Genomic DNA, 14,124 nt, shown 5'->3' on the forward strand with positions numbered 1-14,124 from the left:
CTTTGATGCCTATTCTAAATTCTATTATTTTCAATCCTGACGAAAAAGACAAGTTGGCTTGGATGGGCGACACTTCGGGCATGTTCACGATGAAATCAACTTATTGTATTGATCATTGTGCAGCCAATTTATCGGCTTTCCGTCATAAGAAGATTTGGTCACGAGCTTGGACTCGCAAAATTGGTTTCTTTCTTTGGCAATTAGTGTTGGAAAAGCTTCTCACTATTGACAACCTTCAAAGAAGGAATTGTGCTCTTGTGAATAATGCTAATAGTCACTCTACTATTCTCTGTAGCTTGTGTAACCAAGTAAGTGAAATAGGAAACCATCTCTTTTGGGATTGCAGCTTCACTAAGAAAATCCGGGAGTTCTTTTTCTGGCAAGCTAACCAACAATGCCCTCGTTTCTCTTCCCTCTTAAACGTATTCAAGAATTTGAGATCTTACAATCTTACTAATATCGGTGGTAAAGAAATATGGAAGAGAGTCCCTGCTAGTATTTTTTGGAATGTGTGGTTGGAGCGAGACGCCAGAGTTTTCAATGGTAGGAAGGAATTAATTCCATGATCACTGACTCGAAAGTTAATGCGTTCCACTGGGCTTCTACTTCTCATAATTTATCCGGGATTCAACTTGATGATGTCATTGTTAATTGGAAAGGGTTATTCTTTGATCCTCCATAGTTTTTATCTTAATTTGTGGGTTTCCATGCCTGTTTTTCTTCCCCTGTCAATGTTCGGTGGCTGTAGCTTCGCTACTTTGTAAATTGCCTTTCTTCTTAATATATTTTCTTTGCCGATGAAAAGAAGGGTAATTTTCGCTACTTTCCCAAGTGAAGATCATAATTTGAGTTACCTCACATACAGAAATTAAATTAGCATAACCTCCTCCTTTCAAGAATTCCGTCCAAAAGCAGTTAGCTGAGTCACCATTTGTATACAGCTGGACAAAAGTAAATACGTGGGACTTAGCTTCCCAAAATACCCTCATCTTCGTCATTTTTATTCTTCCCTGTAAGAATCATAAAAAACATCTAAGGTTTATTCAATCCACCAATCCTGATGATGAATCTTGGCTCAAATTGAACAACATCATCATCTTATAAACCAGAGAACAACAACTACGCCTACACATATTTAATGTCCTACACAGATTCAATCAACTCATCCTACACAGATTCAATCATACGCAAACCATTCTCGGATTCACTCTCCTATACAGATCGAACCCATCAATTGTTCTCTATTGAACTCAAATACACCTCATATCCATGAAAATCAAAAACAACAATATCTTCAATTTCTATTACAGATCGAAACCCTAATTTAATTTACCTATTCAATCACCACCATCGCAACACAGAGAACTTGACTCGAAGTGAACCCATGTCTTGATTCACTCTCTGCATCGTCTCTATCTCAATTTCATCTGTGAATCTATCAATTAACCTTGATTATCACCAACAACAACACTCGTTCTTTAATTATGCTATTATGCATTATTACTGAAACCTACAACCCAACCATCTAATTCATTGTATTTCTTCTCATTAGTAGCAGATTCATTATCGAACTTCAACAGAAGTATTCAAAAGGGATATGTCGAATTTAGGGGTTTGGTTTACTCGAGAATCTGAATTTAGGGGTTTGTGCTGCATTGGAGGAGAAGATGATAGGGTTTTGCTGTGAATCGAAGAACTGAAATCGAATTGAGGGTTTGAGTTGTTTTGTTGACAAGGGTTTTGAGTTTTGAGACAGGGAAGAGGTATTGCTATCGCCGATTGCAAACATGGGTTCTGCTGAGATACTTGAAATCAAATAGGTGTTGAATTGAATTTCAAAAATTAGAAATTGGGTTGTTGTTGTTCGAAGAGAAGATAGATTATTTTCGAGTTGCAGTTGGTGATGGGAACTAGTGGTGTTGCTTAAGATCTGATGATGGAGGTGGTTATGAATCTGTTGAATCTGAGAATAGCAGTGTGAAATTGTGAAGATGTTGCTGTCAAAAGGAAGACTGAATGGTCTTGCTGCAGTAGCAGAATGATTGAACTTCTTAGATGTATAATTATCTTGGTGTTACTGAAACTGGATCGAACTCTAGCATCATTAGCTGCTGCAAGAGAAATTAAAAAGATATCTCAGGTAGAAGATGAGGGTAATGTTGTCATTTCACTTGACTTATAATGGATCTGCCACGTGTTCACATCTTGCGTTGCAAATAACAGAATCTTTTGACGAATTCTTGATTAGAAGAGATTATGCTAATTTAATTCCTGTAAGGGAGGTAAATCAAAATATGATCCTCATCAGAGGAGGTAACGCAAAAAAGAACCACTGACTCGGCTGGAGCACCCTAACAATATTTCCACACAAAATGGGGAATTACAAACAAACGTAATTATCATTTATTTTCATAAGCGGTTTTTTTTATCTAGTACATATGATAAAAATCAATTATTGATATTAGAAATGATAAAAAAACAATAAAAAGATATGAGAGATAATGTTTCTTGTATTAGAAAAGGTAAAGTTTGTATTTGTATAGAGAAAAATTCAAAAAATTCATGAACAATTATCTTCTCAAATACAACTATACATTCTCTCTCATAATTTTTTATTATTTTTATCATTTCTCATACCAATAATTGATTATTATCTTGTGCATAGATGCACAGAAAACCCTTCGTAAACTAATCATCGTTTTTAATAAAATAAATTTAATCATCAAAAACACTCCATCGCTTAGTTATATTGTTTGTATTGATAAAGCAAGAAAATCAGGTCGATAAGGCTCCACTGCCACCACGTGGAGGAGTGTTTTGGTTAATCATCAAAACACTCCAGCTCGGATAGATCAAGATGGATCAAATTTTATTCTACTTCTACGTGACAAAATACAACATTTTCTTTTATTGACTTGACATCAACAACGCCAAAATTTTAATCCGAAAATTCGAAATAACCCGACTTTCTGTGACAAGCGTTTGCATTTTTGCCTAATAGTAGGATATATGGTAAGTTCAAAAATTAAAAATTAGTTTGAATATTATCATTTTTTCATCCATTTCGGAATATGGTCATATTATTTTTAAAATTTTAAAATATAGACGAGTAAAAAAATTAGTATAGGTGAAACTGATACAAAAAAGATAATAAGAATGAAACTAGATTCACCCTGACTTAAACTTGAAAAAGAACGAAGATGAAATTGGATGCATCCTGATGTAAATTAAAAATAAGAAAAAGTATTTGAAATCGGGTAGGATGAAACAGTTTACATCCCGAACATTTTTATATTCTTATCCCTTTAAACAGTATCTATTTTTACATGCCTTTTTCACTCAGAAATTATTGATTTTTGTGTTTTTGACCAATTTATGTTGTCATTTTCCATCGTCTAAGTGAGTCAATTATTTTTTTCTTTGGAAGATGTTTTCCTAGTGGACATTTTCCTTTAAATAATCTAGTTGTTGGTGTTGAAGTGGTTTGGTAGGTGGACCGTTTTCCACTGACGGCGGATATCCGTCAAAAACTATAATCTAAGGTTATAAGGTGCATTATTAACGGTGAGACATTCGTCTCAGACCCCATACCTTAATTCGGCGGACAGTAGCAGGTAAAACGAATCCAATGAATTATATAACCCAGAAGAAAACATTAAATCTAGACCAATATATCTACAATGCATGAACAGTATCCGATACTGAATCAGAGAAACCATAAAACAAAACATTTCCAGTTTATTATTTTTTTTTTTTTTTGACAGACTATTTTATTCTCCAAACTCACAATCAGCCAAAAGGGTTTGAGGAGGCTCCACTGCCACCACGAGGAGGAGGTGGTGGGTGTGAGTTGTTCATTGTTTTTGCTGGTGACGTTTCAGTTTTACCGGCAACTATGGATCTGCTAGCCTTTTCCCCTTTTCACTCGTGCGTCGCAACTCCAGCACCATGGTGTTTTACACTGCATTTTAACTCCAAGATAACTAGGTGACCATGAATATGTCAGATCAATTATACTGTAGCAATGGTGAACTTTTTTCTTTATTGATATCTTTCTTTCGCCTTTATGGGTAATAATGTTACCGTCGAATAGATCATACAAGATATATGATGTATGACATTTACAACTTAGATTGGCCAAGACTTCGTATTTACTAGGGAGTTGAAGTGTAGAACTTATAATGTGATTTATATTTATTGAACAAAAGATTTGCAGATTAATTGAAGAACTTATCCAAAGGAGAACCAAACATAATCACTATTATATTTTGATCTGTAAAGCACAAATCCATTGTTAAAAGAATTGACAATAATTCTTTTATTATAAAGTTACATAGTTCACCTAATTTACTTATCCGACATGTTTAGGATAGCTATAATATATTTGGTATATTCATAGTCTTACTATTATGTAAATTATAAAATGATAAAATTCACCTTATTTATTTACCTATATATATTTAGAATCTCAACGGCTTATTTACACAAATTTCCGATTCTTGAAAAGCAAACAATGACATCACGTAGAAAAGTTGCGCCCACAAGAATAAATCTTAGACGCTTGTGAAACCATGCCAAGAGGCTAGAATATTAGAACACAAGCTGAATGTGCGTAAAACTGTAAATAGAATAGAAAAGGTTAAAAATCTCCAATTTCTCAAAGGAGAAAAATCATAAATTTTATTGATGTGGTGTAATTTTAACGTCACTAATTAGACAAAACCATAAATGTGTCATAAATTTTATTGATGTGGTGTAATATATATATATATATATATATATATATATATATATATATATATATATATCTCGTTGTATGCATAAAGAAATGCTACAATTTCGATTCATAATTCTCTCACATTCCTAATACAAGAAAGTCAAAACACATCACAAGCTCCAATACTCCTCCTTCAACCCTCTTTCATATTCCCAAACATCCAGCATCCGCAGTCTAAGATCAGAGGGAGTTCTAACGTTACAGAGTGTCGACGTATCCATAGGTAAATGGGTGGTGGAGACTTCATTCAAAGACGATCACAGTCAACGTATTTTGGTAGTTGCTTTCCGATGACAACATCTCCATCTTGTTTTCCGGTTAAACATGAAGATTACTACACTCGGATTCATCGTGCTCCGAAGAGTAATAACAGTCATGATGTTGTGAGTAGAATTAAAAGAAGATGGAGAAATCTGTTGAGAAGGTTAGTGTGCGAGAGAAAGATTATGAGCATATGCAGAGCAGCTATGGGTAATTCAAATAGTAAAAAACGTTCAACATTTCATTACGATGCTGTTAGTTATGCTCAGAATTTCGACGAAGGATGTCATCACCAAGAAGATCACCGGCACAACAGTGTTTCGTCGAAGACTTTTTACATGCATTAGATTTCACATCCATTTGTGTGCGTCTCTGCGCTAGTATATATATATCTATCAGTTCAGAAATGTGTGTTTATCGCATAATAAAACTAGTCAAACATAAAACATAGTAATGTTTGGCGATCTCGGTTAGGGATTCTACGAATTTGCATCGACAGTTGTACATATAATAGGTTTTGTCGACCATGGAACATGAGTTCTGAATGAGAAATGTCTCCTAATACATTTGTGCAGAAAGCATTTTTCACAACTCCTTTGTTCTGCTCCCTACACCACTCGTTATAAACGCGTACTACCATAAATATCTCCAAGGTTTGACAGATAAACATGCATAGTGGTCTCAATGACGGGAAATAGAGAAGCAGTACGCACCTTCTTGTTTTCCTTAAACTTGTTAGCTAAAACATTTGTATGGTTATTAGCATTCGGGGATTCTCAACCAGACAGATCAAGTCTCATTTGGTTGGAAGTTCTCTTTGGTTTGACAGAAAGTAGAATCGCACTTTGAAATTTATTCATAATAGTGAATTAGCAGTAGCACTGTACTGTGGCACACCAATAACCCAGCATCTCCTGCTCATGCACTTCTGAATTATTGGCTTTCTCTAGCAGCAGGAAAGGGATGTCTTTGTTGGAAACTGTTTTGGAGAGAAGAACCTTTTATTATGACTTATCATCACAATGTGAGACCCGCCACTAGGTTTGTTCCTCAGGGGACGGTGGGTGCCTGGGTGGATCATCAAGTTGGGATCTATCCACGTCTAGCCCTACAGAGATTCAGTATCCTGATAGAAAAGTATATTTGGAATGGATATTCTCTCACTGTAGATATGTTATTTCTCATCACTCCCATCAGAGTTAATGTAAACGCGAGTAAACAACTCGATCGACTTCCAAAACAGATGACACCACCCAACCAACACCTAGTAGTATTTAAGTTTAAGTTGCCGAAGTGCCAAGTTTAATCATGTTGTTAGGTGACGTATAATTAAGTCTTATCTTGTGCCCAGCTCGAAGGTGATTTGGAAAATGAGTATAAAATGCAAAAAGAAAAAAAGATACTCCCTCTATGCTAAAATTTATGTCCTCTACTCTATTTTCGTTTGTCCTAAAATATTTACCAATTTTTGTTTATAGTAATATTTTTTAGTTAAATTTTTAAATATATCCTACAATTTTTATAATTATAAAATTGTTTTTGAATGTAACTAATCAAAAATATTAAGTGATATCTTCCTCGACAAGAAACAAATCTACTGAATCAAACACATAAATATTTTTATTTTTATATTCTATTCAAAAGTATTAAATGATAACTTCCTCAATAGGAAAAAAAATTACGAATTCAATTCATAATATTTTTATTTTTATCTTCTATTTGAACATTTCTATAAATAATATAATTATCAAATGTGCATTTTTCTCGCATGTTCCATTTACTCCTTTTTATTTTTGTAATAACATAGCATTTAATAGAGATAGCTTTGTATACTTCTACGGTTTCCTTAATATCTTGACTTAGTCAAAGTGGACTAATAATTTAGAACGGAGGAAGTATAAGTTGTTACTATTGGAATATTTGGATCTTCAATCTTGAAAAACGATAATGCTCGGGGAAGTTACTTTTTCGTTTTTGGAAGTACAAAACTTGAAAAGTTGGTTTGGAAATATAATTTTAACGTGTCGGATTGGGTAATAACCAAACTAACCGGGTATACACAAGTTTAAATGGACTTGGTTGAAAGACTAAGGGGTGTCCAAATGGAGGAAAGTTATCTGATTACCTTCGTCAAATATGTTTTCTTCCACCCACAAAATGGTTCATTTTCCTTCCCAAACTAACAATAACTACTTCTGATTTTCCATTTTTTTCTTCTCTTTCTCCATCATTAAATCTCAAAAAGCACTCGTCGATTAAAAGTAGCTCGTTGTTTTCATCAAATTCAAATGAAACCATTCTCCATCCCAACCTAACGACCAGTATTTTATTTCGTTGTTTGAATATTAAATGAGGTCAGAAAAATTGAAATTGTTCATTTATAACTATATAATCATCATGGTAGCTCTTCATCGGCCTTCACGACTCTTCAAGTTTTATTTTGTCATCTTCTTGGGATGAATATCGTGGAGACTTTTGATCTTTGATAGTAACATTCACATGGTCGTCATGATATTCACCCTAAACCATAACAACTAGTTGACGGATACAATTGGTCATTCGGTTACAAAAATCTATATCATGTCGACTAATGTTATCAAAAACTTATTTTACGTGTGTGCCATTTTGTAATTAGTAGTCGATATTTTAAACCTAAATCTCCCTGGGGATGGTCATGGGACGGGTATGCCAATCCCAATCATTGTCCCGCTCGCAAAAGAATACCCATACCTGTCCCGCCTCTCACATGAAATAGGGAAGGGCAGGAATGGTGAATACTCATATGGGACGGGTTTTCCATGGATTATCCGTAACACTGAGCTAATACGTAAATTTACTTACAATCACAACCTATATTGATTCAAAAAAAATAATAACGTAAGAAAAATGCATTCTAAAGTCTAAAATTCAGTAATTTATCTTAAAGTGAACAAAATAATTCGTTAATGGCTTATTAGTTTTTCTATTTTTTCCTTTGTCTTTTTATCTTCGTCCACGTTAACTATTTCATTATCTGCTTCATTTTTTCTAGTTTAACATTTAGAGAGTGCATATGATCACATCGAAAGAACCAAAATAATGAATGTACAAGAAGGATCAAGAATATAATAAATAAAAGAAAGCTCGATTAAGTGGTGGGAGTATAAAAATTCGATAAAAATTCTTGCATAAAAGTCTAAACCCCTATAATATAAAACCTACATAGTGGATATGGGACGAGGACCTTGAATCTCGTCCCCTACCCGTCCTCGTATCTTAGGATTCGGGTGTTACCCATACCCAACCCCATCCTCATTTGTACGGGTAAAATCCTACCCAAACGAAACGGGTAACCACGGGGATGGGTTTGGGTAGGGAGAATGGCTTTCCCTAACTGGCTGACTAGGTTACAGTCGTCACTATAATACAAATTTGACTGGCAAAAAAAAAAAGTGTTTAGTTTTGCATTTAGTCGTCATTTTTTTTGAAACTATAATTGTGACGACGTCATGTCGTCATGTATTTGAAACTATAACTGTGATGATGTCACGTCGTCATTTTGTTATTATATGATCATGAAGATTATGCCTTGTCGGCATGTTGTCCAGCGTGCATGACGACTTATCATGCCCGAAAATCCTGAAAGTTTTAGTTCTTTTTGTCATTTAAAAAATTAAACCACTAAAATTCCATTAAATTCTTTCTTGAAAAGTGTTTGACCAGAATAATTTATTTCGTTATAAAATTCTCAGAAACAAAAAGTTTTCCTCAAAAAATAAATTGCTAACAAGATTCATCCGTTAACATCTGACAAAGATAGTAATCAAAACGTTACTAACAAAATTTAATGTAACATGAATTTAACAAAGTCAATAAATTATTATTAATTAATCAGAGGAAAATTAGACACTATCAAAGATGCATGGATAAGAGGTTTTGAGTTTTACTTTTAAATGATCCTTTTTCTTTGTATTAAAACCAATTTCGGCGTAATCAATATCGCCAGTTAATGTTAAAATAATAAATTAACTTTTGATAGAAAAAAATAATTTTTCTCTTGTAATTTTTGGATTCGGTTTCTTTTCGTGAATAAGTAATAACTTTTAGTTTTGATATCTAAACAATTTATAAACACCTATTACTAGCTAATTAGATAAACTAATTAAATGTATGATCGATGCCATGTAAGCATTAAAGTAGTCGAAATCGTTCCTTGATCCTAGTCGGTTGGGGAGATTGGAACGAGGAGCAATAAGTTCATATTTGGAAATCGCCAAAAATCGGACTAATTTTCGGAATCTATTTACTATGGATTTATATATTACTGCTCATAAGTCATGATTTGTACCTAGATAAAATTAGATTTTAACATTATCATGTAATAAGTGTGTAACATTGTTATATTAAACGTATTTATCATGTATATTTCTTATCAATGGGGTTACGAAATTTTGTTTTTTTATTTCAGTGCATGCAAGGCCAACTCGCAAAAATCATTAACCCGTTTTGCTAAAACCTCGGTCCAAATAGATAAAATCGTTCGTATTACTCGCAAAAAATTGGAAATGGCTTGGAACCGGAAATTACCTCCATTATGCAGCAGTAGCGATTACTTTGCGAGTAATTGACCTTGACTACACTGGTCAACATATAGACACATAGATGTGTCAATACGATGTCAAACCATGAATAAATGTGGAGTGACAAACTGGTTTTTTTAGGGTTAATATATAAAGTACTCCATTTTTTTTGACCCCGTTATGTTATTACCTCCATTTTTTTATAAATTTTCTAAAATGCCGTCGCAGTTTAGTTTTTCATTCTAATTAATCAACGCCAGTTTATTTTTTAAAGTTTACTTATTTACCTTTTACTTGTTAGTATGTTGACCTTCTATATCATTTTTTCAATTTGTCGAGCTCTGTTCAGAATCGTATCATCTATTTCAAGTTCGTTTTATCATGTCCAAAAAGAGTTCATCATTCCCATTTATTCGGGGATTTTTGGTTGGTGGAAAATTAATTTTCTACAATATTTTTCAGGTTACTAAAACCAGATTAAGTATCGTTACAATGATTTCAGGTTCATCTTGACTAATTCAGGATCATCATTACACCAACTTCCAAAATTGTTAGACCATTTACCCTCTGCTAAGATATGTGTTCAAAGATAAATAGGACATTCAGTGGGCGAAATAACTATCACATAGTATTTATCTAGATGAAAACTGTTAAATAGATATAATAAAAAAAAAAGGAATACTTTATAAAATTTTTGAAAACATGGTTAGTTTTGGCGGGTAATTTTCTTTGCTTGGGTCAGGCCGTCAGGGTCATCGGTAGCGCCACGCAACACTGTCCACTGGACACCTTTGCTTGAAAAACAGTCTTCGTGTAGACGAGTTGTTGGGAGCAGTCAAGGAACCAGTCCACTGACTAGGTGGGACCAACAAAAAGACGAATCCGAATATAATTATTCGGGAAATAAAATAAACTTAATCATCATCAAATTTCAAAAACACTCCATTACTTGATTAATTAATACTCGTAGAAATCAACATAATCAAGTTTGGTACCGAATTCTCACTCGGGTACATCCATCCATACGTGATACATTAGACGAAATAAATCTATAAAATTTATTCATCGGACTGCTCGGTTGTTGAAGTGGTTTGGTAGGTGGACCGTTATCCAGCGGACGGCGGATATCCGTTAGAATTATAATCTATGTTGTTGATAAGGTCCAAACGGTGAGACATTTGTCTCAGACCCCCATACGTCGATTCGGCGGTCAATATAGAAAACGATAAATGTAGAGCATTTCTTAAACAGTATCCGATACCGGATCTGATAAAACGATAAGACAAAACATCTCGGTTTTATTATTTGTTTTCTTGACAGATTATTTGATTCTCTAAAACCACTAGTAGCCGAAAGGGATTGAGGGGTAAGTTGGCTCCACCGCCACCACGAGGAGGAGGTGGGTGTGAGTTGTTGTTGCTCATTGTTTTTGCTGGCGATGGTTCAGTTTTACCAACAATTTTCCTTTTACCCTTTTCAGTATAAAGTTTTCACTAGTGGGTGGGTATCAACACCATGTTCGTTTACACTGCATTTCAACTCCAACATACCTAGGTGACCATTTACTGAAATGAATATGTCAGATGAGTGATACTTTGCCAATGGAGTAGGTTTTCTATTTTTTGTGTGGTAAATCTTGAGAGGAAATAATAATATCGTAGTTGATACGTGTCATTAGACCATCTCCAATTAAGGAAGAGGGAATCCCTAAAGTAATAGGGGATAGCAATGTATGGTGGAAAAATTAAACTGTTTACGAGTCAGGGAAATGCACACCGATCGTTATAGTGGAATGCGATGAGGCAAATGTTTATCGTGGATTTTGTTTTCTTATTATTTGATTATGCAGCGCTTGTGGAGTAATTATATCCTCTCAAATCAGTAAATGGGCCCATGGTGTTAAAAAGTAAAACTCTGTTGTTCTTTTTAGCACCAATCCTTACTTCCCTTGAATTCCCTGGTATTGGGGTGAGAAATTGGGTTTTGGTGAATTCACAGTCCTATTGGACATCGCAATTCCCCTATTTAATGGATTAAACCCCTTATTGGAGATGGTTTTATGCAGAGTGATATATGACATTTACAACTAAAATCATGAAGGCTATTATTGGGGCTTCACATTTTATTAGAGGTCGTCATTTAATAGGACAAATATGAGTCACCCAGAAGTAATATTAAAAACCTCTTATCTCAAATAATTTTGTAATGATCGAATAACCCTCTAATTAATTTTAATTTAACAAGACAATAACTAATTTCTACGGTTGGAATCAATCCAAACCTGAACGTAGAACCAATTTTTAAGGTTGGAATCAATCCAAACCTGGACATAAAACTACATGCAAATAAAATTTTACAGTTTGAAGTAACAATATCACAGTTGATACGTGTCATTATGCAGAGTGATACATAAAATTTACAACATAAATCATAGGACGAGTTTTGAATTTTTAGGAACTTAGGTGTATAATTATTCTCTACATTAAAATGTAGTTTATTTTTAGTAAATTTCTAAAGATATCCTAACTATTGAAGAAATTACCAAAGGGAGAACTAGACAAAACCACTTTTCTCTTTTGACCTGTGAAGTACAAATTAATTGATAAAGAGACTGACCACAATTTTTATTATAAAGCTTTCTTAATAAAATTAATTTTAGGATGGGTAAAGCTTTCTTTATTTCGAATAATACAAAATTATATTGTGGAAACAGTTGTAGAGTAATATAGCTCACCTAATTAACTTACCCATATATATTTAGAATCTCAATGACTTCTTTACTCCATGTTCTAACCTAGAAAAGTTGCCTACATAAAGAACAATTCAAACTTAGAGGCATCTGAAACCATGCCTACTAAGAGACATTAGAAAACTAGTTGAATGTAGGTACATATAAGGAACTTAAAATGGTTAAAAGCTCAATGGGAAAAATCTCCAATTTCCAAAATGGGAAAAATCTTAAATTTTTTAGATATTGCCGTGGTGAAATTTTAACGTCAGTTATGAGACAAAACCATAAATGTGTGATATCTCTGTCGTTTATGCATAAAGAAATGCTAGAATTTGGATTCACATTCCTAATCCATGTAAACCAAAACACATCACAAGCTCCAATTTCTTCCCACATATACTCCTCCTCCAAACCGTCTTTCTTCTTCTTCCAAACATCCGGCGTCCACAGTAAAAGATCATCCAAGATAATTCTGTTGCCAAAGACTGTTTCAGAAAGATTGGTAAATGGGTGGTGGAGAGTTGATTCAAAGACGACCGCAATCGAAATCTGTAGGTAGTTGCTTGCCGATGACAACATCTCCGTCTTGTTTTCCGGTTAAACACGAAGATTACTACTACGCTCGGATTCATCGTGCTCCCAAGAGTAATGATAATAGCCAAGATGTTGTGAACAGAATAAAGAGAAGATGGAGAAATTTATTAAGAAGATTAGTGTGCCAGAAAAAGATTGATAGTATTTACGGAGCAACGATGAGTAATTCAACTAATAAAAAACAATTAACATTTCATTACGATGCTGTTAGTTATGCTCAAAATTTCGATGAAGGATGTCATCATCGTCACAAGATTATTCCGTCGAGCAAGAAGAACAACTCCGGCAACTTGATCAGAGATTTGAAAAGCGTTAGTTCTAAAGTTGCTTGTTCCCGGTGACGATATATGTAAGTTCGAGTATTTGATTGAGTTTTAGATCTTAATTCCGGTATTACTCGAATAATTCATAATGTTTTGATTTGCACGGAGTTCATATTCAAGGATTTTGGATGTTCATAAGACCCTTTATTTCTAGCTAGATCACATTTTAATGAATTTCATATAAACTCGATTCTTCCATGATGTCATTTCCAGAAAATTTCTTAACCGGATTATTTTGCAGGGTATGATAAAGAAGACGACGTTATTCAAGAAAACAACGGATTTTACATTTACAGATCGACTGCTCGGGACTTGAAAGATTTCCATGGACATGTCAAAGAGTAAAGCCAAATCAATACGCATAGTAAATAATTTGACGCGGCGGAGACACCTAAGTCATCGAAATGGTGCGTGTCGCGCAGCTGAGCAACTCAAGTTCTCGGTTCTCAGATAATCTGTTTACTTATTATATGGTTTGCCTTTGGAATTCGTAATTAAGTTTAAACGAGCCAACAGATAGTTGGAACTTGTGTAACTCATTACTTCAAAGTTCAAAATCGATGAAAGTTCTTTGTAGTTCCACAATTTTTCTGAAAAACGACTGTGTCTTCAACTTCGAGTAAAAAGGTTATTTGACTTGCGGAGACTAATGAATTCCGTTTGCACATGCTTCTCTGTAAAACGTGTCGGCCCGGAAAATCTCGGCCCACGATGTTACATGCTTAGCATGTTATGTGGCGTAGTGTGTTGTGCCAGAGATTAAGGTGTGCTGTGTTGTGCCATGCTAGATTACATGTAGTGTTGTACTGTGCTGAAAAGATAAACGTGTTGTGCCGTGCCGCGTTGTCGGACACATTTATTTCATGTCCTTCAGGATAA

At 34.3% G+C, this 14,124-nt stretch overlaps 1 long non-coding RNA gene across 1 annotated transcript; it reads left to right on the forward strand.

The window, feature by feature from the left end:
- Positions 1-12,501: 12,501 nt before the first annotated feature.
- Positions 12,502-13,865, forward strand: LOC113285320. The gene is made up of 2 exons (XR_003328599.1): positions 12,502-13,271; positions 13,487-13,865. It is a non-coding gene; the product is annotated as an uncharacterized LOC113285320 (long non-coding RNA).
- The last annotated feature ends 259 nt before the right edge of the window (positions 13,866-14,124 follow it).

This window comes from Papaver somniferum, chromosome 6, assembly GCF_003573695.1.
Source record: "Papaver somniferum cultivar HN1 chromosome 6, ASM357369v1, whole genome shotgun sequence".
In the NCBI taxonomy this organism is placed as follows: Eukaryota; Viridiplantae; Streptophyta; class Magnoliopsida; order Ranunculales; family Papaveraceae; genus Papaver; species Papaver somniferum.